The 27,140-nt window shown below is 39.5% G+C and overlaps 1 long non-coding RNA gene across 1 annotated transcript; it reads right to left on the reverse strand.

The window, feature by feature from the left end:
- Positions 1-40: 40 nt before the first annotated feature.
- LOC136838307 (uncharacterized) lies at positions 41-13,081 on the reverse strand. Its single transcript, XR_010852930.1, has 3 exons — positions 12,943-13,081; positions 8,219-8,340; positions 41-664 (listed from the first exon to the last, which is right to left on the reverse strand). It is a non-coding gene; the product is annotated as an uncharacterized lncRNA (long non-coding RNA).
- Between the last annotated feature and the right edge of the window lie 14,059 nt (positions 13,082-27,140).

The raw sequence follows: 27,140 nt of genomic DNA on the forward strand, positions 1-27,140 counted from the left end.
GCTATACAACAGCAGCTTCTCGTTATTACTAGTAGCAGCTTCTCATTATTAATAGTAGTCAAATGTTTAGTAATAAAGTCTTGATCAAATGCCTCTTGTCTTTTAATCCCTTCCGAGAAAGTACTTTTCTTGTTGCATCCTTGATGCCTCTTCAAATAAATAAATGTGTGTGCTTGTAATCAACCAACCTAGGATGTCATTTTCTCCCAGGACAGGAGCTATTCGAGATCGTGCAGTAATTGCACGAAGTCTGTTCAAACTATTCTCGACCCTCACTGCTCCTCCACAATCGACCGGTGATGAACTCTTGTAACGTCTTTCTTCCCTCGGCTTCCTCACTATAACGTCTTTCTTCGGTGTAACGTCTTATTTGCCTCTGCTTCTTCACTTCAGCGTCTTTCTTCCCTCGACTTCATCACTATATCGTCTTTCTTCGCCTCTGCTTCTTCACTTCAGCGTCTTTCTTCCCTCGACTTCCTCACTATAACGTCTTTCTTCGGTGTAACGTCTTATTTGCCTCTGCTTCCTCACTGCAACGTCAGCGTCGTATTTGCTTCAGCTTCCTCACTATAACGTCTTTCTTGCCAAGGCTCCTCTCTACAATACCACCACCTGTACCAGCTAAGAACGTCTCTGCTCCAGTCCAACGATTTGCAAACAAGTACTGGAAATAGAATATACCAAAACGTGACTTTAATTTACGCTGCACAGTAGTTTCAAAACTCATACAAGCAAAATATTAAGACAATCATTTTAAATCAATAATTAGTTTAATTGGTATTTAACAGGCAAATATTAGGAATACTTAACAAATGTTTATGAAATGTTAAAGACATGCCTGGATATTTCCTTTTAAAGTTAGCTTACATCGGTAGACAATATGTTTTAAATTCATAAGCTAAGAATTTCACGATTGGCAAGAACAGACATTCATTAATATGGACGTAATCGATTAGAGGCAAGTTGCAACAGACACACCTTAAACAGGCCTTTACTTCAGGCGGTATCCACTCTTTCTAAACATACACAGAAACCGGCATTTTCACTTAATATCCCAGACGCCTGCACTCTATACTTGAAACAGAACGCGAGGTATCTGCTGAACAAGGCAGATAGCCCCTCGAATTAAAGTCGCTGACGATTCTTTATCAAATGGGAGTGACTAAGATCATTCATCCCTGAAAACGTCGTGGTCTTGTAAAAGAATTCTTCAGTATTTCCTAAACGAACTATTTCCTTTTCATCATTTCATTTTTAATAAGTAATTCTTTTTGTAACTGATCTCAGTGAGAATAGTTTTCATTCAACTTGAATTATTTGTTTCCACGCTCAAATTTCCTATCCCCAATTCAATAAGAATAATTTTCGTTCAACTACGCTAAGATCTCGTATCCCCCATAAACAAAAATGAAGAGGATTTTTGTATTGTAACTAAATTTAGCCTACAGTACTGACATGGAGACATGACGCAGCCACCTTTTGAGAAAAAAAAACCACCCTGGCCCCACTGTCCGAACACTGAATTCTGATGCTCAAAAAGAAACCCTTTGTTTTATGTTCTCTTGCAATTATATCAAAATACTCTCAAGGCCCTTTAATGAGGTTAGTGTTTCTGTATAAATATATTAAGTAATGTATTTATCTTTTGGCACCAAAGTTGAAGCAAGATTAGTTGACCCTGAATTGAAGTAGCCACTCTACAACAGGACACCTGTTAACTACGACTACTGAGCTAGTGCACTGTGGATGATATTAGAACAGGTTCTTAGTAAGCACTGGAAATTACTCTTGAATATTAACCACTACAGATCTCTACTCCTAAGAAGGAGACTATAGGTTATTAAGTATCTATTATAGCCGCAACATAACAGAACTATCTAATTCTTCATAAAGCAGAATGACATTTTTCTACCTGAAATGGTAACGAGCTATTACGTCTACATAGACTTGAACAGAAATCTCGGTAGCCGCGGGGATGGACTTTGGGTCATAATGTGGCTCTAAGGCTAATACTGTAAACCCCTCTCATCTCATTCTTACACATTCTTGTAATTACCTTTCAACCCGACATACAATGAACACTTATTATCCACCCCTTGGTAACCTTTCTTTATTGAGGTGCTTCTGAAAGTGGATGATTTAACTATGGGTGAACAGAGTGAAATTACACCTTATTTTTTCTGTGATATTTCAGAAGGAACAAAACGGGTTAGTGGGAATGTGACAATATATCTTAGTTAAAACACAAATAAATCAGACTTGGATTAACTTTGCAGGAGAAGGAATTTATTTATTACAGATTAAGTGAAATGAACAGACCTCGAGACTTGGAATCTGAAGGGTTGTTAAGTAACAAGGCACCTGAGGATAACCGTTCCGAAAATGCAGATTCACATTGAAAGATGATTCTTTATGATAAAGATAAGAAAACTCTATTGTAAGAAGAAAACAGGAATCACAGAACCTTCCGTTCAAAGCTCCAGAAAAAGTGAGAAAGATTGTTACATATTAGATAGCCTTCTTATTTACAGGTACTATTGTGTATTTCAGGGCCGTGTCTAATAGGTTTTTGTCGATAAAATCTTACCAAAGCATCGGATATGGATCGTATTTTGGAAATAGCTATTTGAAGCCACAGCCTATTTGCCAGAAATATGCAGTGGTGTCTAATGTGGATAATTAAGGCACTTATCAGAGTAAATCAAGGAAATTTAAAGGGAAACTTAGCTAAATTTAGTAAGCACCCAGAGAGAGGCTAGTTGTGACGTAAACTATGACATCAGATGTAATAGCAGGGTTCCCAGTAGTATGATAATGATCTTAGAAACACAAATATTTGACCCTCTTGTACAATAAGCAGTACCTTGAGTAGGATATGCGATAATTACCGAAATTCTAAGATAGTATATATAAATGGAATAAAAATAAACAATGTAAATGAAATAATCAAAATAACTAAAAATTGAAGGAATGAGTAACTTCAAATCCATATATAAGAATAAATAAATACATAAAATCGGGAATACATAGACTCACTGATAAACCACTCAACAGCCCTACAGCAACATTAGTGTCAATTTCAAGTAAACGAATCAAGCGTATAAAACAACAAAACTGACACTGAGGCAAACAAATAAGATAATGAAGGGGGAGTATTGCGCTATACCAAGCACTGTGGATTTATTAAGGAAGTTAAGGTTAGAACACTTGCGTAGTGTTACATTCATTTAGCAGGACTAAGCAGGTGCACGTGAACCGGAACTTTTGAGGAGACAATAAGAAGCAACAGAAACTCCAAGGCAACAATGGTTTTTACAGAGTGTGTTACTGTAAGATTTGGCGCACATTTCAAGTTAAAGGAAACGTGGATTGCGCCATGGAACTGTATTACACAATTAATATTCTCATTTGGTGCCCATTCCCTTATTGCACTCTACTTAGAAACTCATTGAAAAGATGAGAGAGTGAGTGAGTATGTAGGGTAGGTGTTTGAGTGCGTGAAACATAAAATTTCCATATACTGCTATTACTACTACTACTACCACCACCAACATCTGAGTCTTCATTCATAAAGTATATGGGCGGGGTGTCTAGTAAAGTACGTCAATGGTCTTCAGTAATGACGTTTTACTAGCCTCTATCTACAAGCCTGCTAGATTTGGCTAAGTCTCCCTTTAAATTTCTTTGATTTACTCTGATAAGTGCCTTAATTATCCACATTAGACATCACTTATTATTTTTGGCAATTAGGCTGTGGCTTCAAATAGCTATTTCCAAAATACGATCTATATCCGATGCTTTGGTAAGATGTTTATCGACGAAAATCAATTAGACACGGCCCTGAAATGCACAGTAGTAAAATATAAAACGCTGTATTCCTTCATCTCAGTCAAGTGTCAAAAGTGGCAAAACAACATACAGCCAGTTCCTTCACTCCATTAATATGACACACGTTACAGAAAAGCAATTATAAAAAAGTCAAACAGTTTTTCAAATACAGCCGTGTAAACTTGAAACAGCAAATTTTTTTTTCAGCAGTTGATAAATAATGACACTAACCAGCAAAATCTCGTCTTGACTATCTTCAAATAGCACACATGCTCATGAAAAAATGAAAAGCCACACACACACACACACACACACGTAGATGTCGTTTAAACCCTTTTTATATCGCACTATACAATTCTAAACGAGTCTATGACCCACCAGTAGCTGGTGCAAAACCGCCACCAGTTTGGGTTGTTTCGAGCGTGTCATTGAGAGCATATCATGGAACTCTTCAGCCAAAAATTGTAATTAAGTTTTCAAGATTAAAACACCCAGACCAGGCAGCCTTCTAGTAGGTAAGGGTTCCGAGGAATCACTGGGGAAAATATAAATGAAGAAAGCTCAGTGAAATGAGCACAACAAATGAGGGGACAACGGCAGGAAAAAATAAATGGTGATGCTGGTTGGTATAAATGTAGACAATATTATGTACAAGAGATATATACAGGAGCTGGAACTGAAGAGATATTTGTCAAAATATGGAATATACAAATTCTGGTGGAATTTATATGAGTGGGCAAGCTTGTCCAAGAAAATGGAAGATGTGATAGAAGAGGGACCAATGCATGAAAGAATAATGAAGATTAAAATCTTTGGAATGAAGTCGATGCATGTGCTCGGGTAACTCGCTGCAACCATGAAACCCGGGAGAGAAAAAGCAAGAACTTTATTAAAGGATTATCAGATGGAGTGAAAGAAAAACACCAAGAAAGAGAGAGAGAGAGAGAGGCCAGGAGTGGAAGGCAATTTAACTGGAGAACTGAAACTTTGTAAGTGGTTAAAGATAAGGAGTACACAAGGTATAGTCAGCACAACATACACCGCTAACAGCTGATCTTAAGTAAAAGATGCCAAAATTGAATAAAACCTTGGAAAAAAGCTATCAAGAAAAATGCCACTAAATTTATCACAAAAGAGTATACAGTCGACATGAGGACAGGGTATTTTGAGAGAGAGAGAGAGAGAGAGAGAGAGAGAGAGAGAGAGAGAGAGAGAGAGAGAGAGAGAGAGAGAGAGAGAGAGAATTTGGGGAATCGGGAAAAAATATATAAATGAGAGTATTCAAGCTCAGGTAGAAGACAGACTGAAAGTAGACAACAGTATATAGGGAGACGAGATATCAGGCTAAAAGGCAGATGGCAATGCCGAAAAGGAATTCCTCTTTACCAGAAGAAAAATGGACAAGAAAAGACAAAATCAGTGAAAAATTGAAAAGGCCGCAGCAGTATTTTGAAAGTCTCATAATGGAAGGAAATGAATAGAACTAGGGATATTGGTATGAAAAGGTTTATAGGGTCCCGGTGAACTTTTCAAACGGGAAACTAAATGGATAGTGCCAGAGAAGCGGAAAACGTGTACAACAATAATATGCACAAAAAATCTAGATGAAGGGCTGAGAAAAGCAGGTAAAATAATTTTCAGGTCGACTTCTTGCCGCTGGAGTCAACAACAGAGGCAGACTTTATAAATATGTAACAGCAGAGTAAGCACAACGGAAAGAATTAAAGGAACATTATACCGCATATTTGTGGACCTTGAGAAGACAGGTGAGAACCAAGATTCTATTAGGTGGGCTTCCCAGAAGCAAAACCCTTCCAAAAAGAATAACTGAGCCAGCTATGTTATTATACCATGACAAAAGCTAGAGGGGCCAGTGACAAGCATACCAGAAGAATTTAGGGTAGATGTTACAGTCCATAAAGGGTCAGCCCTGATCCCTTAATTGTTCATAATGGTAATTAGAGAAAGATACAAAAGGACCCTAAAAGCAGCTATATGCAGATGACCTAGTATTAACAGCAGAATGAGAGGAAGAACTAATAGAAAGGATCATAATACGGGCGAACAGAATGGAGAGGCGAGGACTAGTAATCAAAGCAAGCAAGAAGGATTTAGGTAACTGGAAAGGAAGCAAAAGAAAGGGTAACTTTATGAAAGTGGTCATGTAAATAGTACGGGAAAGGTTGAGGTTGCGGTTGGGGGTAGGCGGGTGGTTTGTTAGTTGAACTCAGTATACCAGATGATGTTATCAAGAGATGATTGCGATTTTAAAATGTGTTCCCAGGAGGAGATGGACGCAGACAACCATACTGCGATAGAAAAGCATGCCTTGAAACAGGTTAAAAATGTCTTACCTTTCCGACATACTGAACTGCAAAGCAGGTAAAAAGAAGGCAGCAAGGTGGATAGCAACAGCCTAGATAAAATGAAACTAGATTGCGAGGCTGCAGGTAAATCAAAATACCCCAACAGTAGACAGAGCAAGGAAGTAATTTGTGCATACGGGAAACACTGCAGCACATGCAGTAGGAATAAGGCCGCTGACAAAGACGGTGGAGATCTTAAAACTGTAAGCTTGCAATGCTAAGACCCTGCCAAAGTACAGTGGAAAGATTATAATGCAAATGAAAAGTGACGGAGGTACGTGATATCCAACATATGTTAGTCTCATAAAAGACGTGGATGGTCTGGACATGTGGTAAGAAGTTTTGGAGAATAGTGTCAGAAATTTAGTTTACATAGAAGTAGCAGGACGAAACCTTGTAGAAAGATCCAGGAAACCACGGCAAAAGGTCACTGGTCAGATATGAATTCGGCTGGGTAGTTCGCAGGTCAGAAAGGAAGAGAGAGAATTCATTTCATGTCTAACCCCTCAAGGAAAACGCAGACTCAAAACCTTTATTAATGATGATGAAGCTTTCCAGTCACTAATAATGAAGGCATTTTTTTTAATTGAAAAAGGATAGACGACCTTTGGTGGAGCCAAAAACAAAATTGATAAAAACAAATAGTTTTCTATCAGTATTTGCTCTAAAAATGTAACTAAGTAACTTTGTTCTAGATAAACTAGATGAATACTGAATATTTTGTAAAAAGTTTTTATCCCTTGGTTTTATTTATAAATTGCACGTATTAAATTACTGCATGAATAAATTACCATGGCAAACAGGGAATTGAGCTGCGTGTGAAAGAGATTTAATGAAAAACTTGGGTGGATGAGGCCGACATAGCTTAAGAAGCACTGCACCAGCAATTCCCTTTCTAATCACGCACCTGAGGGTACTTATCAAATTCTCTCTCTCTCTCGACTAAGTTTTCCCCGATATTTTGCACCGGTTTCTTTTACTAGGACTGTTTTCACATCGTCGTTAAGTATTTAAAGAGTACTTAAGAAATCTTTCAACCCGTTCTGGACGCAGAAACACTATCCTAGGGGGGTAGCGCATTTAGCGGACCTCACGCGGTACATTGTAGGCATTACAGTACTTAAGGTTCTTAGCAGCGTCCCTTCGGCCTCTAGTTGCAACCCCTTTCATTCCTTTTACGGTACCTCCTTTCATATTCTCTTTCTTCCATCTTACTTTCCAACCCTCTTAACAATTGAGTCATAGTGTAACTGCAAGGTTTTCCTCCTGGTACACCTTTCAAACTGTTTTACCATCAACTCCCGTTTCAGCGCTGACTGACCTCATAGGTCGCAGCTCCTAAATTCTATATTCTATTCTATATTCTATTCGGAAACACTATCTACATTATGATGTTAACCATAGTTTGCACTAAGAATATTCGCAAGGCCATCTTGATCATGTGACAAAGACTTGAGCCAGTACATATGATTTGCAGCAGATTTTTGGCCTTAAATTTCCTCATCTGCAATACACAATTATGGTTAGGTGAATATATCCCTCACTTAGTCGATGAAAACTTAATCAAAACTGGCCTATTTGCGATTCGGTACCCATAAAAATTTAAGGGATTCTTGGAGGCCACAACTACGAAAACGACATTATCAAAAATCGTTAATAACTAAAGAATCACCACGTCTATGTTTGCAAACTTTGATTTGTTAGTTCCATCTCGTAGCTAGAGAAAAAATTAGGTGATGGAGTTTCTCCTTAATTAGACACTAGAAATATTACTACTGTACTGAAATTAAATATCAGATTTAAGCAGCTTTCATCTCTCGTGCTCTTTACACAGGAACTGTACCATCAACAACCAGAAATACAACCACAGCCAAAGAGGAATCAAACCCATGATGCGGTAAGAACTATAACCACAATTTTCATATCAAGCGAAAGGTAAGGGGAAAGCTAAGAATAACTGCCTGCTATGAACACAACAAAATCTACGATAGGTATCAATCAAGACAAGTACTATGATCACTTACTAGGGCTAATTATTTTGTTGGGATCCAATTTTTTGTCGAAGGACGGGAACTTGTAGTAGTAGAATAGTAAATATCTTCCATGGATGTGAAGGAATATTGTCTCTCGGTCGAAGATCGGAGATCTGAAAATGAAAAGAATTTCTTAACATTCCTGTTACCATAGCTATAGTTTTACGCCTTAAACACGGATTTAATCTCTTTTGACGACAAACAAGCAGAAAAGACGTATTACGGCAAAACTTTTGAGGTTCTAACAGCACATCCTCCTCAGAGGACTGTGGAACGGTCTCCTAGAGGATATGGTGCAATTAGAACCTCAAAAGTTCAAGCGAAGATGCAATGTCTTACTATCTTAAATCAATTCACCTTGTACTCTTAATAATTTATTTACATTTTTATCCATTTATCAATTTGTTCACTTATCTTAGTTTTCTAATAACTGATCTCTTCTTATTTCCTATTATCTTCTGTAATTTCTTTTAAATGAACACCATAGTCTTTAGAAGCTTGAATTTCAAGTCAATGACTCCTGCAGGCCTGTCATAATAATAATAATAATAATAATAATAATAATAATAATAATAATAATAATAATAATAATAATAATAATAATAATACCAAAGTACACACTTGAACACTGTAAAGCTCAGCTCAACATTCAAATATTCATGAAAATGCTTTACTGTACTCGGGACGGAAAAAGAATCCCTTGTGAACACAGAATAATCCAGTATTCTGCTGTCTTAAATCAAGGAACAAAAATGTGCAGAATTTAGGAAACAAGTCAAAGATAATTTGATAAATTCCAAGCTCACACTATCTTCAACCACAATTGAAGATTTTCTTTTTAATTAGTGTTAAGGAACTGATGGCATTTGAGCAACTAAAGCAAAATGGAATTACAGACTGGTGGGATTTAAGCAACTAAAACAAGCTAATTTTTCTCGGTGGGCAAGAAAAATTAGTTAGGTATAGGGTCGTTCACCCAGGGGAACGTTAATAGCAATCTGGTCCAAATTATTGATGCGACAGGATACCCTTGTATTGAGTTGCACTGCCACACTGTCAAAGCTGGAATATTGTTTAAAGTGTGCAATGACTCATCAGTCTATCAAAACTAATGTCCAAAACATTTGGAACATTTGTTGTCCTTCATACGGCCAGAGAATGGAGTCAACGCAACTCTCACTTGATATTAGAACATCTGAAAAGCGCGGTCAACCTAAAGAGAAGTACAGAAGCGTTCAAAGATGAAAACGAATCAGTCCCAAGACCTGTTACATATAAAAGGAAGCCAGACGTGGGTGGAGATCAACAATCAACAGGAACACACACACACACATTCATAGAACATTTCTGTCACAAGATCTTAAGGACATGAACACCCGTGACAAGCCTCACAGCAGGTTGGTGAGAGTAACCATTCTTTGTAATCTTCTAAAACTGTTAAAGAAAAAATACTTTTGAAGTGAATCTCTTACACTGCTGTCTAAAAAAGGAAGGTAGATAGAGTAATCCTTAATCAATGATTACACAACCTCGGAGAACATTGATTAAATGACTTTTATTTGAATCATCCCATTAAAAACGCTGTATACGCATTCAAGTATATTGGAAGACGTCAGCAACATGCTGGGGGGAAAATAAGGGGGCTGCATTGATAGCGACAACGTGAACACACCCTCCCAGGGACAATCCCCCTTCAAACAATACAAAGCTCCCCATCCTGCACAACATCAATGCACACAACACCTACTTGGGACCGAATAAAAACCGAATAAAAAAATAAACTTATAAGACGCAACTGCGCACACATGAAAGACGTTCCAAAAGAACATCTGACGTCATTTTTGTAAACAATACTCTGGCAGTGGCATCTGAACCACAGGACAAAAAAATTCTAAACGTTAGAGCACCTAAGGTTATCTCGACCCAGATTAATTTTAGGACCAACCAAAGTTGATGGGATTAACATTACATGGCGAAAGGTAGGGAAATGAGCTCTATAACCACCCAAGAAAACTACCATTTTTCAAGATGTTAACGATGAGTACTGATACGTAGAAACCTTCGCAGAACACCGAGTACGATCATGGGAGCCTAATGGAATAACATTTACAAAGGAAGCACGACGGAAGAATTGGAAAACAGTGATAAAGATATTATCGAAACATAGTTCAAAGCATTCACAACAGGTCAAACACGAAGAAATAATCGACCGAAAGAAGTATTTTCCTGGCGATGCCTGGAAAAGACAATAACTTATGAAATGACACCACCAGAATACTTAAATATGTCGATCTTGAATATTTGGAAATAAACAGCGTATTGGAGCTTAAGTTAGTGAGAGTAAGACATTATTCTACCCTCGTTATTGCCTTCGTTCGAAGGAAATAAAAGTTGAATTGCCACATTAACAAGAGTTTCAAAAGAGAGGAATTATGTGATAATGAAAGTATTCAACTGGAAGCATCAGAAAATAGACAAAGGAAATTAAAGTCCAAGTACGGGGCAATGGGACAAAGTAGTAAAGGTTACATTTGAAGTAAATATTGATCCCCAAATACCCAGTGGAACCTTAAAAAAAATTGGGCTGAAGTATATCGAAGTCAAAACATATGGAAAGTCATCAGCAATATGTCAAAATGGCTTACAATGAGTGAAATGGCTTAATAATGGGGAGAAATGGTATTATAATGTGCCACAAAATGGTTTAATGTGCCTGAAATTAACTAATGTAGGCATCATAATAAACCAATAATATCTTGGCCCAAAAATACCAAAGAATGGAAGCGGGAAATCAAAAGGTAAACTATAAACAATTTAGGCAAGCAACAACTCGAGAATGTAATTATTCACGTAACCGAATATATCGTGTGGGGAATTTTGTCTACTCTTCAAAAATGTTTACCTAAATAAAAGAGGAAAGTGGACAAGGGATACAATTACACCTCCCAGTCCACTTTCTGCCACCTTCTTTGGATGTGGAGGACGGTTTCGTAGTTTTTAAAAGGAAATCGTCCCAAATCTTACTGTGAGATTTACTATTTAGATGGACAAATCTTGACAGGATGCACGTTATTAATGTTATTTTGATTTATTTGATGGCACCAACACAGATTTGCAGGCGAACGATTTCAGAGTTTGAGTTTTTTGGTCTACAAGGTGGTGGCAAAATTTTTTTTTTTTTTTTTTTTTTTAGTATGGAATAGCCTTTATAACCATATCGGGTAACGAGTGAAGTGACCAGCGTTCGCAGGAAAACTATCAATTATTGGTTTTATTATTCAGTGATAGTCGCATTCATTTCGCCATTCAGCAGAAAATTCCAGTTGGGCAAATCAATTTCTGCTTCGAAAAGTTGTACAAATGAGTCCTTTTTAGAACAGGCAGATATAATTAACAATAGCAATGAATAAAATGAAAAAGTAATTACGTTGTTACTGAAATAGCTTCCTGGAATATTATTAATTTATGCCACATTCGGTTAATTTGGTACATTACGGTAATAAGGCTAAAAAAATGTTAATTAAATCCTCTGGAGCCTTCTGTGTGAGCGGGACTATTATTTTACTTTAATACAACTCGATACAGGAGATTTTATGCTGTACTCTTAAGTCTCCTTAATATGCTTACTACGAAAATTATAGTGAATTCAAATGAAAATTTACTGTTACCGAGATATATACCGTCTTTTGTTAGTTTTACCACTCATTCCAACGGTTCTAATACTAAAAACGGAGCTCTTGGAAGCGGTTGTGGGATTAAACGGTAAAAGTTTACAGGAGCAGTTACACTTTCAAGCAATCTCGAGAGGTGGACCACATCAGATGAAACGGGACACTAACTTTCTCATGAAATCCGATAAATTTTCGATGGGAAAAATTGTATATTCCCGTATCTACAAGATCCTGGGTGCCAAACCAAAAATGCCAGTATGCCATTGGCCCTTCACTGCGAAGGATAGGAGCTATGTTCCATTGCACTTCAAAATACAAGGTTTCTAACACAAAAACAAATGACTATCTTGTTAGTGAAAGATCCGTCAACCTGTTATTTGGCTTTTAAATCTAGAGATACTAAGGATTTGTTCTTCTTACAGATGCAGCCACTAAACAAATGCTTCGACATGATTGTAATGTGACAAAAGCCAGCTGGCACTTCAGATAGGGATATTTCAGAATACCCAAGGAAATCATTATTAACCAGGTCGTCATATGTGCAGTTTAAGCTTTTATTCACACCGCACAGGTATGATTGACTAGTGGATTTCGTCGCTCGTGACCTAAACGTCTGGAACAACAATAGTTAACTTCACTATTAGTACAGCCCTGATGATCAAGTGAATAATGGTAGCCATATCATAACACAATGGGTCCAACTTGACATACTAAATGAAGGCCAACTAGAGGCTCTCCAAAAAATTGAGATGGAAACCGTCGGTCTTCACCATACTACCTAAGTCATTCTGATCGTCCTCTTTATTGAAATATTAATCCCTAAATCACTCTGATATTTCAATAAAACGTACTACCTCTAATCACTCGGATCTCTCTCTTCCAAGGAAAATTATTAGCATCCCCAGCAGCCGAAAATCTAATATCCCTTGTTGTAAACGACTGACATTTTTTCTCCAACCATCTTTCAACTAAATGCCTTCATATCTTCTAGTTCTAGAAGATAAACCAACTATTGCTTAGCGTATGCACCGAAATAAAACTTACCTTTACCCAACTGCTTCTTGGTATTGTGAAAAATAACACAGATCGCCACAATGCTGCCGGCAAACAAACGTCAGGATTTCTCCCTTTTTGCTCCGACGGTTTTCTCCCAAATGACTGCTTTTACCTTCAGTTGCCCTCGGACCAATCACAAGCGTCCATGTCATTCCTTTTAAGCGAAGGAGGAGAAACCGACACCTGATTGGCTGTGAAGCACCACACTATTTCCATATTGCTTTAAGTCACTGAGTAACGCCTTAAGATAGAAAGTTGTAAACAAATACACCTGAGCTTTAAAAATACGTAAATGGTGTAGATTGGTATAATTTTGGAAATATATAATTTATCTTTTTTATCGCAGACAGGAATGTATGTGAAACTTTATTTTCACAAACAAATATTCTCTGAATTTACGTCAGGTATTTCCAAGTCTTCCAACAAATTAAGTCTTGGAATTAAGTAGTACTTATAGCAAGGATGTTAAGGCATTCTCTCTCTCTCTCTCATCATCATCATTTTTTATTTTTGGAGGCCCTCCCCTCTGCCCTTAATAAGTATACCAGGGACTTTTTATTTGTGAGAAAGTTTATATTTTCTTGAATACCCTGCTTTCCGCTCAGTGAGTTACTGTCTTGGCCTTGATAAGCCATTCAACTTCTTAAATGTCTCTGAATTGAGTCTTCCCACCTTCTTATCATTTGGGGCAACTTACCGAATGGCATTCTGGGTCTGCGTTTCCCATACCTCAATCGATATTCAGCCATGCTCCTGAGAGCAGAGATACCTCAGGGATGCACCTCTACGTAGTTTTGTATATTTCTCTCGTGTTCTCTATCTTCTTAGATGTCAAAACTACATCTGATCATGTATTCAACACTAGCTTTATTAGTAGGTAGCCAGTGATGCTCAGTAAAGATGGGCTGTACACTATCTCAAGAAGAGGGTGGCGGGAGGCAGTTACTAATGTGACTAATGAACACAGACCAGAAGTTAGTGACTCCTTTCACTTGCATCTCTTGTTATAAATGAACAGCCAACATTTTCTGCTATTATATTAAGACACTCAACGATTCGAAATTTTCCTCTGCCTGAGGGCCATGCCAGCTGGGCACATGCGCTATCAAATATGAAATTAAAATAAAATACGACAGTAACGAACAATAGGCGAGGCATTTCAGCCACTGCTTAGGAATTGTAAGTCAATAAAGCATAAAACAAGAAAAATATTAACTTTTTTTTTTTTTTTTTGAAGAAGGATAAATTTGTCTGCATATATTCGACAAACTTTTCACATTAATTTGCTAGAAACTCTTCGTTCCGAGTACCGAGTGGAAATGTACTGAAATTTATATAAGATTCTTCCAACCGATGATTTATACATTTTAGGCCGAAGGCCAACCGCTGGAACCTATGAGGTCATAAAGCGCTGAAAGGGAAATTGAGAGTAAAAGTTACAAAGGTGTAACAGGAGGAAAACCTTGCAGTTGCACTATGAAACAATTGTTAGAAGAGGGTAGAAAGTAGGATGGAAAAAAAGAACATGAATGGAGGTACAGTAAAATGGATGAAAGGGGTTGCAGCAAGGGGCCAAAAGGACGTTGCAAAGAACCTTAAGTAATGCCTACAGTGCACCTCACGCGAGGTGCACTGATTGCACTGACCCCCTACGGGATCATCCCACCGAGACATTGGGGTGAAAAGATTTTTTTTTTTTTGCTCAATTCACCGCACCAAAATAAAAAAAACCTTCTGTTATTTGGATAATACTTCATACAAAGGCTCATGTGGAATACGAACAGTTCACTGAAAACAAAAAAAACTCTTATCAACTATCATTAGTGAATACGGTGCTCAGCTTTTCTCGATTGGTGTTTAACGAAGATCCCCACTGGTGAAGCTAATTCATTGACAATTACCGCCTTTCTGCCACATATTAATGTTCTTGTCCTTAACTTGTACTATAGGTCAAAATGTCGTGGCGGGTGAGAGGACGGTTTTCCCGGACTATATCGTTCGCAGTTGATCCTTTGTTAAGGAAACTGCCTCCTTAAACCTAAAATCTCAGCGGTAAAGGCGGATTAAGCACACAGAGGAGTGGCTCCGTAATTATCCCGGATTTTTTTTTCATTTCTTCTAAATGTGACCTTGAGTATCCTTTGCGTTTGTGTGTTTGTGTGCGCATATAGACCGATGCCAAATCAAATATTCCCAATCATGTTGTAATATATGAAGGTAGCATGTTATACAACGTTATAATTGGTTTCTGATTCATTTTGCCGATTATTTCCACTTGTATAATTTATGTATATTTATGCTGCTGGCTCTCTCTCATATGCGTACAGTAAAAGAAATTCACACACACACACACACACACACACACACACACACACACACACACACCATATATATATATATATATATATATATATATATATATATATATATATATATATATATATATATATATATATATATATATATATAAGCTTCTGAGCTTGGAATTTGCAAATATATATAGTTAAATTAACACAAAACTGTATATATAAATTAAGTGTGGACGTTCAGTAGGCCTATGGAAATACAGAGGCTTGGAAGAATAGAAAGCTTTTTCAGAGGAAAGTCGAGTCAATAGGATCGCCCAGAAGTATATGGCTCTCAGGACAATAACGGACCCACGAATTAAAAAGGGTAACAGGACTTTTTAGGGCATTTGCATCGTGGGGACAACGATTTAAAAAAAACCGATAGGTCTTATCAACGTATATCTAAAATGCAAATGAAGTCTTTGAAAATTGGTTCAAATCCCAGCTACTCCCGAACATCCCTCCTTCATCAGTCATCGTCATTTCTACCATTCTGTTGCTATGACAAGCCACCGACGGCTGATAAAAAAATGCAATTGGCTAACGAAGATGACCCATGCGGAAGAGTTGCTGCAATTGGTGAAGATTCATTCTGCACGAACAGAAAAAGAAATTCATTGACAATTGCCAATATAACCCCATAGAACTGATTTCTGCAGAGAAATAATTTTAAAATGGCGGATTTAAGACCGTTACAAGAAGCCATTCAAAATGTTAATAAAGTTCTTGATTCTGAAGGAGATGATTATGTGGAGCACTTAATGGACTTGTATCCTAAGAACATTGTTCCATCAACTCGAGTTATTCAGTAATGCAGAAAAAAATTGTATATTACAAAGATATGAAATAAGCCCTAAGAATTACAATAAAAGACAACAATTCTTTGACATTATGAATTTTAACATTGTTTTAAAATACGTGGTTTCAGTGCAATGTCGTACTTACATTTAAGATGCAATTCAAAGGAAAAAAAGAAGTGGGGTGGGAAGAGGGATTGGTCTCGCGCCATCCAGTAGAGAACTTATCCGGCTTTACTATAAGCTGATGAGATTTTTACTGTGTCTACAAGGGAAAAGTCCTAAACTTTAGATTCAAATACGAAGCATTCTGACCAGACCTCTTGTCACCCGCCACGACATTTTGTTTACCTATAAGAACGTCCCATCGACTCGATTTAATTGTTTGCTGTGAATAGTCCTCTGTTCCGTGTAGCCCTTTTTGTGGGCTAGGTGCATCTATTGCAGGAATTAATAAGGCTGTGCATCCCCTGGGATGCGGCAGGAACAGATTGACTGATCGCTGCTTACTTCGAAATGCTATGGCACCCACCAAAATTCTGGACGAAACACATACACAATACTTATAGGGAAGCAAAGCCGTTATATGAAACATTAGGTAATTTAAACTGTAATTGGCTCACTAATGACGATTAATGGATCGGGGAAGAGATAATAAAACAGGAACTCGCACAAAACAAAAGCAACGAAGGTTCAGAGTTGCAGAGGCTAAGAACTAAACATGATCAAAGATAGGTTTCAAACCGAACAGGGCGCCAACACCCAAAAACGTCAAGAAAATGCTGTAACATAACGCTAAATTCTTCCTAGTTCAGCACGAAAAAATCTTTATACATAGCCTTATAAGGACAGAAACTGCCCCCTTACAGTTCAAGAAAGTTTGCTTCCTTAAACGATACTGAAGATAGTCGAACCGAACAATCATCATAGAATAACATCGTCAGTAAAAGCCCCACAGGAACACACAATCTTCCTAATGGCCGTGAAATACGTGGGAAATCAGTCTTATTGCATCATATAGAAAATACTATTCCCTGATCGATATTATCATCATCATCATTACAAACCAAGCTGAAGCTCTAACTGGAGAGAGTAGAATGGTCCAAGCCCAAGATTCTCAATAGAGGAAGCAGCCCATTACAGAAACGGGAACTGAGAAGTTTATTTACTGTGGCAGACAAAGAGAAAAAACAATAAAATAGGTAAGTAATAAGATAACAAATAAATAACAAATGCTGTAATGTAATAAAGTAAAATAAAAACAGTAAATAAATACACCACGAAGTGTGAATCACAAAAGCCTGCTCAACAAAAAATAATTTGCACAATGTGGATCTTCCTTAAGTTCCAAAGATTCAACTGAAAGGCTGAGATGATCATTCCACAATTTGGTCTTAACAGTATAAAACTTAGAAAACCGTGTGGAAATGAACCTCACAGAACGTACCAATCTTATATATAAATTGTTCGAAACACACGAGATGAAGTCTACATTCAATGGAGACAGCAAGGACACTCTCCCCCTACCTCCACAGTCCGACCCCTAGAGGTACAGGGGGAATGTGCATGTACAGTACGGATGTTCCGCCAGTGCCACACTCAAATAAAAATTCCAAGATGTTCAGTCAAAAATGTGGAAAGGGATCGTTAAAATGGCAAATTGGAGCCTTTCCCAAATTTTTAAATTTGTAGCGACCCACAGGATAAAATGCAAAAACAAAAAGGCCTTGTATACGCATTTGCACGTTTCATCAGGGACATATTCACATCAGAAATTACAAAAAAGGTAAAATATACGACCCCAGCTTCATGAAAGGCATACGTAAAGCTGACAAGAAAAGAGTGAACGGGCAAATAAATACAGAATTACCACAACATAAAGCCTCTTTCATCTGATGGGTTCCATAAGTCTCGGGAATACTACTTTTCACATTCCCAGGCATAAAAATTCAACTGGGAGGTTTTAGCACAATGCTAGATGAATTTAACAACAGCAAAGTAGCCTTTCACAGAGTATATTGAGTTTTTGACAAAAATCTTACAGTTGATAGATCTAGATGCAGGATATAAAATAGCATATAATGTCTTTAAGCATAACCTAAACACAAAAACTGAGTTTTAAAACCAGAATTGCGCATTGCACCCCTAGTTCTGGCTAAGAAATCCTTCTACAAATGAAGTGACAATTTTGACAACATCAATTAATTACTTTAAAGCAGCAGGTGCACAAGTAATATAACATTTCCATTTACACAAAGGGCCTAAATCATTAGGTTTCGTCCCTCCTCACAAAGTGTGAGTGCCTATCTGCCAGGCCCTAGGGCCACATGGTCCTGTGATCTTTGGGGAAATGTGTATGGGGGCTCACAGCCTCATCCAAAAAGCTGTATTAGAAGGTATTTCAAAAGGATTTTAGGAAGGCCAAATGATTACTGACTCCGTTCTCAAAACACTTGTTCAGTGCATACGACGGTGGCTGGTAGACTGATTCAGCCTCACGTAGCAGGTTTCATTGTGTGAGTGATTGTAAGCTGTCAAGTACCCAGACCAAACGGGACGCAATAATTAATGAATCATATACAGGCTGTGAGGTCAAAGAAGACAAAACTGGGTACAGATTGATTTTTTACCTGGGCATAAGGTACACATAGCAGCGTGCGGACGGAAACGTGGTGACCGACCCCAGGTCCCCGTGACCCGCACGCTGAGTGAGAGCAATTTGTGTGTTAACAGTCAATCACATAATAATAACAAGGGACATAATGTACACACAGTGATAAAATATATACTGGCGAAAAGGCCAGGAGATTCTACATACCAGTATATACATGAGATTCTTGCTGCGTTGATAGATGCGATACATGATCGTAATTAATGGGTAAAGAAGACGTCTTTACAAGTGCCTGAAATGCCGTCGTGGTTGAGGGAAGTCTCCGATGCCTGATTCCGTGTGCCTTGTGATCTTACTTGTCTGGTACGGTATGCAGTTCTTCACCCATTCTCGTATACCCTTCCTGATCCTGTGCCACACGAATTTCTCTGTCATCAAACGCGTTGTTGTTCGTCCTGATGGATGGGACAGCCCGTGGATGATGTTAAGCGCCTGCTTTCTTCATGACGCTGGTATCAGGGGGCGTGGGAGGCCTGTGCTCGTGTCGCAGACAAGTGTTGATCCGGATTCACCTATTGGCACGTCTTCCCACTTCAGTGTGGCAAGCTGCCGTTTCCAGGTCCGCGGCCTGTTCCTTCGCCAGGTCTTCGTAGTCTATACCCAGGTGGACTGAATTTATTTTGATCCCTGATAGGGCGTCAGCTACTGGGTTCGTCTTGCCGGGGACATAACTGATGGTGCATCCGAATTCGAAGATAGCAGCCAGGTGCCGTTGCTGTCTTGCCGACCATGCCTCTCCTGCCTTCGTGAACGCATGTACCAATGGCTTGTGGTCTGTCAGGTTGGTGAATGGGCTGCTGTCCAAGACATACTTGAAGTGCTGCATGGCTTGGTAGTTGTTTCAGATTTAGCTGGCCTTGTGCCAGCACGGGCTCTTGCTCCTAGAGCAGCCCGTAACGGCTTGGTAGATTGCCAGCGGTTCCCTGTCGAATGCACTGTAGCGGGTCTCCAATGGCTTTAACGTGTGGCTAAAAAATGCAAGGGGACGGGAGGAGCCGTCTACTATCTGCTCCAGCACAGCTCCACAAGCGACGTTGCTGGCGTCGGTGGTAAGTCTCAGGGGGGCGGTGGGGTCTTGTTAAGGTGGTGGCTTTGGAGAGGGCTGCCTTCGTCTGTTCGAACGGCTTTTGCTGCGGGACTTCCCAAGTTAGTGCTTTTGGCTTCCCCTTCAGCACTCCGGTTAGGGGATACATGATGCGGGAGATGTCCGGCACGAATCGTCGGTAGTAGTTGACCATGCCGAGGAACTCCTGCAGGGACTTAATCATTTTTGGTGTTGGAAAATCCTTCACTGCATCCACCTTGGAGAGACCTCATGTCCCAGGAAGTCTACCTTCTCCACTCCGAAGGTACATATGTCGAATCTGATGACCAATCCGTTCTCCTGAAGGCGTTTCAGCACAGCCTGGACGTGACCCAGGTGCTCCTCCAGGTACCTGGAGAAGATCAGGATGCCATCCACGTAGCAGACGCAGAAAGGCAGGTCTCCCAAGATGCTGATGCCGTCCATGTAGCAGACACAGAAAGGTAGGTCCCCCAAGATGCTGTCCATCAGGCGTTAGAATGTAGCCCTGGTGTTCCTGAGGCCGAAGGTGGGAGGAGAAGGTATATGTCCCGAAAAGGTGTGATGATGGCTGTCTTCGGAATGTCGTCGAGATGTACTGGCACCTGAAAATAGGACTTGAGCAAATCCATTTTTGTGAATATCTTGGCCCCATGCAGGGCTCCTGTTAGGTCCTGCATGTTTGGCAGGGGATAGTAGTCTGGTGTTGTCACTAGGTTCAGCCAACGATAGTCCCCACAGGGCCTCCAGTACTTCACCATGTGGAGAGGGAACACCCATGTACTCGATGCCTTTTTGCAGATGCCCATCCTTTCCATCTTGGCGAATGCCCGTTTAGCATCCTGGAGTTTCTTGGGCGGCAGGCAGCAGAATTTGGCATGTGTTGGTGGGCCTGTGGTGTTGATGTGGTGATGGATTCCATGCTTGGCCTGGGTACCTGGCACCTGACGCAGTTCTGGCTTGAAGACGTCTGGGAATTGGTGCAGGAGGGTGCTGTATTTGTTCGATGAGATGGAGCATATGGCGGGCATTCCCAGTCCGGCGGAGAGTGGTCGGGAGCAGCAAGTTCTGGTATCCAGCAGGTGTTTTCAGCCGATGTTTACCAGCAGTCCGTGTTGTGCGAGGAAATCAGCGCCTAATAAGGGAAACTTGATATCAGCGATGATGAAGGGCCATTCATAGTTATGGCCCAGGATGGATATTCTGTGGGTTCAAGTTTCGTAGCAGTGGATGGGGCTTCCATTTGCGGCTGCAGTGCCGGATGTGCGGTCGTGGTCCTCCCTGACGGCGGAAATACCAACTGCATAGCCCCCGTGTCTATCAGCATCCGTCGTCCTGATGTGGCGTCGTGGATGAAGAATCCTACTGGCTGGGACTCTCTAAGGTTTGTGGCCACTGCTGCTATGGGTGGCTGCCTTTCTAGTTTTTTGTGAAAGAACAGGGGGCTCTGCAATTTTTGGCATCCTTTCCGAACCTCTGATGGAAGTAATACCTGGCTGGATTTGTCCTTGTCCTCTGCTGCTGCGGCAGTGCCTTCTTCCTGTATACTGTGTTTGTGTCCCCCTCTTCGGCCTCTTCTGCTACCAGGCTGCAGGTGATGCGGAGTGCTTGGAGGCCTTGGTGGCTTCGTGGAGTTTGTGCACGAGACTCACCAATTCGTCCATCGAGAGCGCATCTGCTTCCATGATTTGTGCCCTCACCTACTGCGGAAGACACTGAAGGAATATTTCCTGCAACAAGCTGATCTCCCTCCTCCGTCCGTCTGAGTCTAAGCCCGGCAGCATCAGGAGACTTCATAGTTCGTCCCAGGCATCCCTGGGTGATGCGTCCCCTCAGGGGCTGGTTCATCAGGTCAAGGGCGTGTTGGGCTCTCTCTGGGACAGGCATGGAGTACGTGTCAATGAGTTTCTTTCGTAGGTCATCGTACTTGACTTCGCCCGGCTGCTAGTCCAACCATAGGGTAATTCTGTTGAAAACCTCCTCTGGCAGTCTTGTCATGGTGACGTCTGCTTTGGTTTCCTCGTCCGTGATTTTAGCTACACGGAAATGGATGTCTGCCCGCAGGAACCAGGATGCTGTATTTTGCCGTGAGAACGGTGGCAGTTTCATCGCCTGGGTTATTGCTGCCTTTGAAGGCGAGAGGGGGATGCAGAGGATCTGTGTGTCCTCGGAACGACTTTCTACCTCAGTGTCTGACATTTTGACTCATACCAAAACGCGAAATAAGCGCCGTATTTAGTCTGCTGATGGTATTTGGGGCTCATCAGAAATCAAAACTATATGCCATGTGGTTCCGTTAACGACTTCTGAATACAGTTGACGTGAATCATAAATGGCAGGGCCAAACCATTCGAGAACGCCAGAACTTACCTGAAGAAGGTAAGCCGTAATTAGCCCGTTAGTGGCGTGGGTGTTCTCTGAGGAAGGAGCTTTCAGAGGTCTAGACTTTGTCTCCATATGGTTCCGTTAAAGGCTCTCTGAAGGTAAAGCAGCCGTAGTGAGTCCATTAATGGCGAAGCCAAAACTGCTGTGTTTACCATCGCTCCTTGGGTCACCAGTTGTGAGGTCAAAGAAGACAGAACTGGGTACTGACTGATTTATTACCTGGGCATAGGGTACACATAGCAGTGTGTGGACGGAAACGTGGTGCCCGAACCCAGCTCTCCGTGACTCGCATGCTGAGTGAGAGCAATTTGTGTTTGTTAATAGTCATCAAATAACAATAACAAAGGACATAATGCACATATAGTGATAAAATATATATTGGCAAAAAGGCCAGGAGATTCTAACTGTACATACAAATATATACACGAGATTCTTGCTGTGTTGATAGATGCAATACATGATCGTAATTAATGAGTAAAGAAGACCTCTTTACAAGGCCTTGAATATGAACTGAATAAGACCAGTCATTCATCAGATACACTGATCACAGATTGTTTTTCTTTACGCTCAGAGATACCTTACCCAAATCTTGGTGCCAGAAGCTCTTACATTCATCTACATTAATAACTTCAACACGATTCTTGGTCCTCTTCAGTGGCTACTTATTTTTATGTTACATTTTTCAAAGACCAAATTCCTCTGTATAGAGACATCAGGACTGCAATATCAGGCTACACTGCTTTATGATCAACACGCTGTGGAATATAACCAATCCGAATATTTCACAGCACTTTAGTATGGGCCCATCTGATTGACATGTGCAAAAGATTGGAACTGGAATACTGTATAAAATTTAGGCCAAAGGCCAAGCACTGAGACCTATGATGTCACTCAAAGCTGCAAATCATGTTGAAACAATTGTTAGGAGAGATTGGAAAGTAAGGTGGAAGAAAGAGAATATGAATAAAGGTATAGTAAAAGGAATGAAAGGGGTTGCAGCTAAGGACCAAAGGGACGTTGCAAAGAACCATAAGTAATGCCTGCAGTGCACTGCCTGACGTAAACTGATGGCACTATCCCCCATTTGAAGGTCATTCGTAAAAGATAAACACATACCAGATTTCTATGGCGTGGGACCAGAAAAGAACCAACTGTAACTTTAAGTAATTTGACAGTGTAGCTGAAAACCCTTTCAAGAGCTTGCAGCCTAATCGCAGAAGAATCCATGCTAACCCCTTCAAACATAGGTGAAAACAGGAGAGGGGACAAACAAAACGCATGACCACTTCCAGGGATTACTTTGCTTGAATGATTATATATTGCCGTTTAAGCAGTATTCTAAAATACATATTCTTGAATACATGTGTTTTAATTTTTAGTGGAAGTACATCTGTATTTGATCTCCTATAAAGGAAATTCATGTTAGTCTATCTAGCACTTATAGTCATGATTTCTCTCTCTCTCTTGAACTGTGGATATCAGCTGATAAAAATACGATTGGGCACGTTATTTATTAGAGAGAGAGAAATTACAGAAGTTTTGACAAGCAACCTGGAAAAAATATAACTGAAAATGGGAGAACCTCAGCAAGGTAATTCTTATCCAAATGCGGTGAAATATTCCAGTGATATTCAGATGATTTAGTCAAAGATCTAGGGCATCAACATCAATGTTATCCTTTTACCTAAAATATAAGGGCTACTATCAGTACATTGACACTTATCCCTACAAAGTTGATGTAGCCTCTGACCATTTTCTCCCGTCAAATGTGAGATTAAAAGTGCAAACGTTCATGTCACTTCTTCAACTCTTATTCATGGGGACAGACTTGTTTTGTTGAGGTTGGGGAGTTGGGTGTGGGAGGGGGATGGCTGTTGACAATACTTTCATTTTGGCACAATAAGAGTATGAGATTTTAGTGAAATCTCATATCACAGCTAATAAGAAACGTCGTAAAACTAATTATCATTCCCGTAGTTGAAATGATGATATAGTACATACACTATTTTTATCTGAAAATTTTTATATTTGTTTGTTGTTTAAAAGTTTTGATATTTAGCACAAGCCAAAGAAAATATTTACCTATAATGTACTTATTGCAGATGTCCTTATGTGGGTATCTGGCACATGCTGGTATAAGGGGACCTGTATGTGTGGATATGGAACAGTGTGTGTTATGTAGGAGTGCGTAGATATATAGTGGGTCACTAGTGAGTATGAGGGCACGTGTAAGTAATTATGTGGCTATATGAAAATGTGTCTGATATACACTGTATGTGGATATGTGGTGTGAAAGTGTGGATGTGTGAAGTGAATGTATGAGTTATGCAAATATGTGGGTATATGTGGCTCAATGTTTGACTGCACAGTTGTCTAATTTAGAAAGCAATCTACGAAGGTCGTTCAATAATTTATGCAACATAATTTTTTTCTCAGTTAATTTTCACTAAAAAAATTTGAAGTTTTGTGTACAACATCCTTAAACATTCTAGCGTTATGTTATGCATTTTCATTTATTTTTGATATACAGTAGCTCTATAATCAGCTATCGAAATGGTGCCTGTGACTGGAGTACATTCCAAACAAAGAGCAGTAATAGAATTTCATTTGCCAGAAAACGAGACTGTCAAAAATATTCATGGGCGCTTCCAGAATGTCTACAGAGACCTTGGAATGGATAAAAGCACTGGGAGTTGTTGGGCGAAGCGTCTGTCATCATCTGAAGGACAAGGAAATCTGTCTGATCTCCCACATCTTGGCTGGCCATAAACAAGTCTGCGCACCAGGAATGAGGTCAGAAAACTTCAGTGGAATGTTCTTCCTCATCAACCCTACAACCTGGATCTTGCACCTTCTGACTTTGATCTCTTCGGACCTCTCAAGGATGGACTCGGGAAAAGCAGTACAGCAATGATGGAGGTTATTGATGCAGCAAGAAGTTGGCTGAGACACAGACCAGTAGAGTGGAACCATGAAAGCATACAGGCTCTCACATTTACGGGTTGTAAGGCCACTGACTTGAACTGAGATTATATTGAAAAATATGGTTTTGTAGCCAAAAAATTGGGGAACAATATGGTGTAACTAAATCCAGAATAAAACAAACCTGCATTAAAGGAACAAAAATGTTGCATTACTATTTGAACGCCCCTCGTATGTTTGCTACTTGTCATCAATATTGAAGTCGAAGTAAAAGTGTTAAACTCCAAATCAGATTGAACCACAACTCAAGATAGGATGTTGTACTGAAGCCAACAAGTTTAGTACCTATAAACCAGAGATATGTCGTAAGACAGAAATTCCTGCAAAAGCACTGATAAACCTGTATTGTATATGTTAAAAGATTACGGCTAATGGGATACAAAAAAAGTGTCATTAAATAAACAAAATTTATTACCAGAAAAATCACAGTAACAACCTACAACACTGCATCCTCTCTTTAGATGACTAGAATTTACAACAGATGCCAATAAAATCATAAATTGACTAATTACCTTTGACAAGTACAGTGGTACATTTGCAGAAACAAAATACAGTACTAAAAAATTCAATTGCTTACAAGTTCCTCATCAGTTAAAAACTATAATAATAAAATTCCAGTACAAAAATACATTTGATAGTCTGACCTACCAAACTGTTTCTAGACAGCAGCCATTCTGATGCCATTATTCAATGGCCTAACTGCAATGTCTGCCAATAAGAATGATTATGGTTTACTTGTAAAGTTACATAAAATTCCCTTAGTAAAATATAAAACTATAATGAATCTGAATAATATAAGATCAAGTGTCTCTTTAGATATTTAAAGATATGTAAAATGTTTCATGTTATCCTTATTTTACAAGTGCCTTAATCTTCTGCACTAATAGCAACTCCATCCAGGACTGAAGAAAAATCCACAAACATGAGCACAGGTAACCATATGTGGAAAGTAACCTGGAAGAGTAGGAAGGTACCACCCAATTTGCCAATAAAATGGAAAGCAGAGTGACCGATGATGATAAATAAGCAAATTTACTGAAAAGGGGCAGCATATCAGTGAAATTCTGTTGAGGTCAGCTGTGTGACAAAAGGTAGCTTCAGATCACCATAATTTTACACAGAATATAGTCTACATAGCAAATAACATTTGTCTGAAGGAAGGGAATAATGCAGATATCCAAAGGACCTCTTAATTTTTTTAAGGTCCAGACATTTCCCACACAAAACTGTGCATCTTCCAGAGGAAGGAGCAATGAAAATATATGAGAAAGGTACATTACAATACTTATACAGTAAAGTATATAGATATGAGGTGTCTGAGGAAAGAAAGCAGTTTTTGATAGGTTGATTTTTATGTCCTTGGGGCTAGCTGGTTGGGTTATCACGAGATGCAGGAAACAAAGGCAAGTGCCTTTACCTGCTTGATGCTGAGTTTTCCGCTCCTCAGGTTCATTGACAGAATGCCTCCGTAAGATAGTGGGGAGGATACGATGTTCCTGAATTATGCTGTAGGTGTGACAATCTCATCAATTATATGTTAAAGGGCCTCATTATCCTGACAGTAATTCTGGTGCATGAACCCAGGAAAGAGCTTGATAATGGCATAACTGTGAAGAATCTGAGGTACAATTCGTTTGTTGTACCAGAAGTTCATCAAAGTCCTAATCACCTTGTTTACGTTTATGACCCTGTTCAAATATCTGTTATCAACATGGAATTGGGCTGCTTATGCAAATTCATTATTCTTAAGGGCACAGGGGAAGTAGTGAGAGCCTTCCTGACAAGAGTGTTGATTCTGGACTTCTTATATTTCACAGGATACTCAACTCAAGGTCTTTAGGGAAAGCCAGTAGTTATGAGGATGAGGAGGGCCTTGGGATAAAAAAAAATACTGAGGAACAGATGTTACTGCTCACCTCACATGTGAAACAAAGGATGGG

Source organism: Macrobrachium rosenbergii, chromosome 4 (assembly GCF_040412425.1).
Source record: "Macrobrachium rosenbergii isolate ZJJX-2024 chromosome 4, ASM4041242v1, whole genome shotgun sequence".
NCBI classification, from domain to species: domain Eukaryota; kingdom Metazoa; phylum Arthropoda; class Malacostraca; order Decapoda; family Palaemonidae; genus Macrobrachium; species Macrobrachium rosenbergii.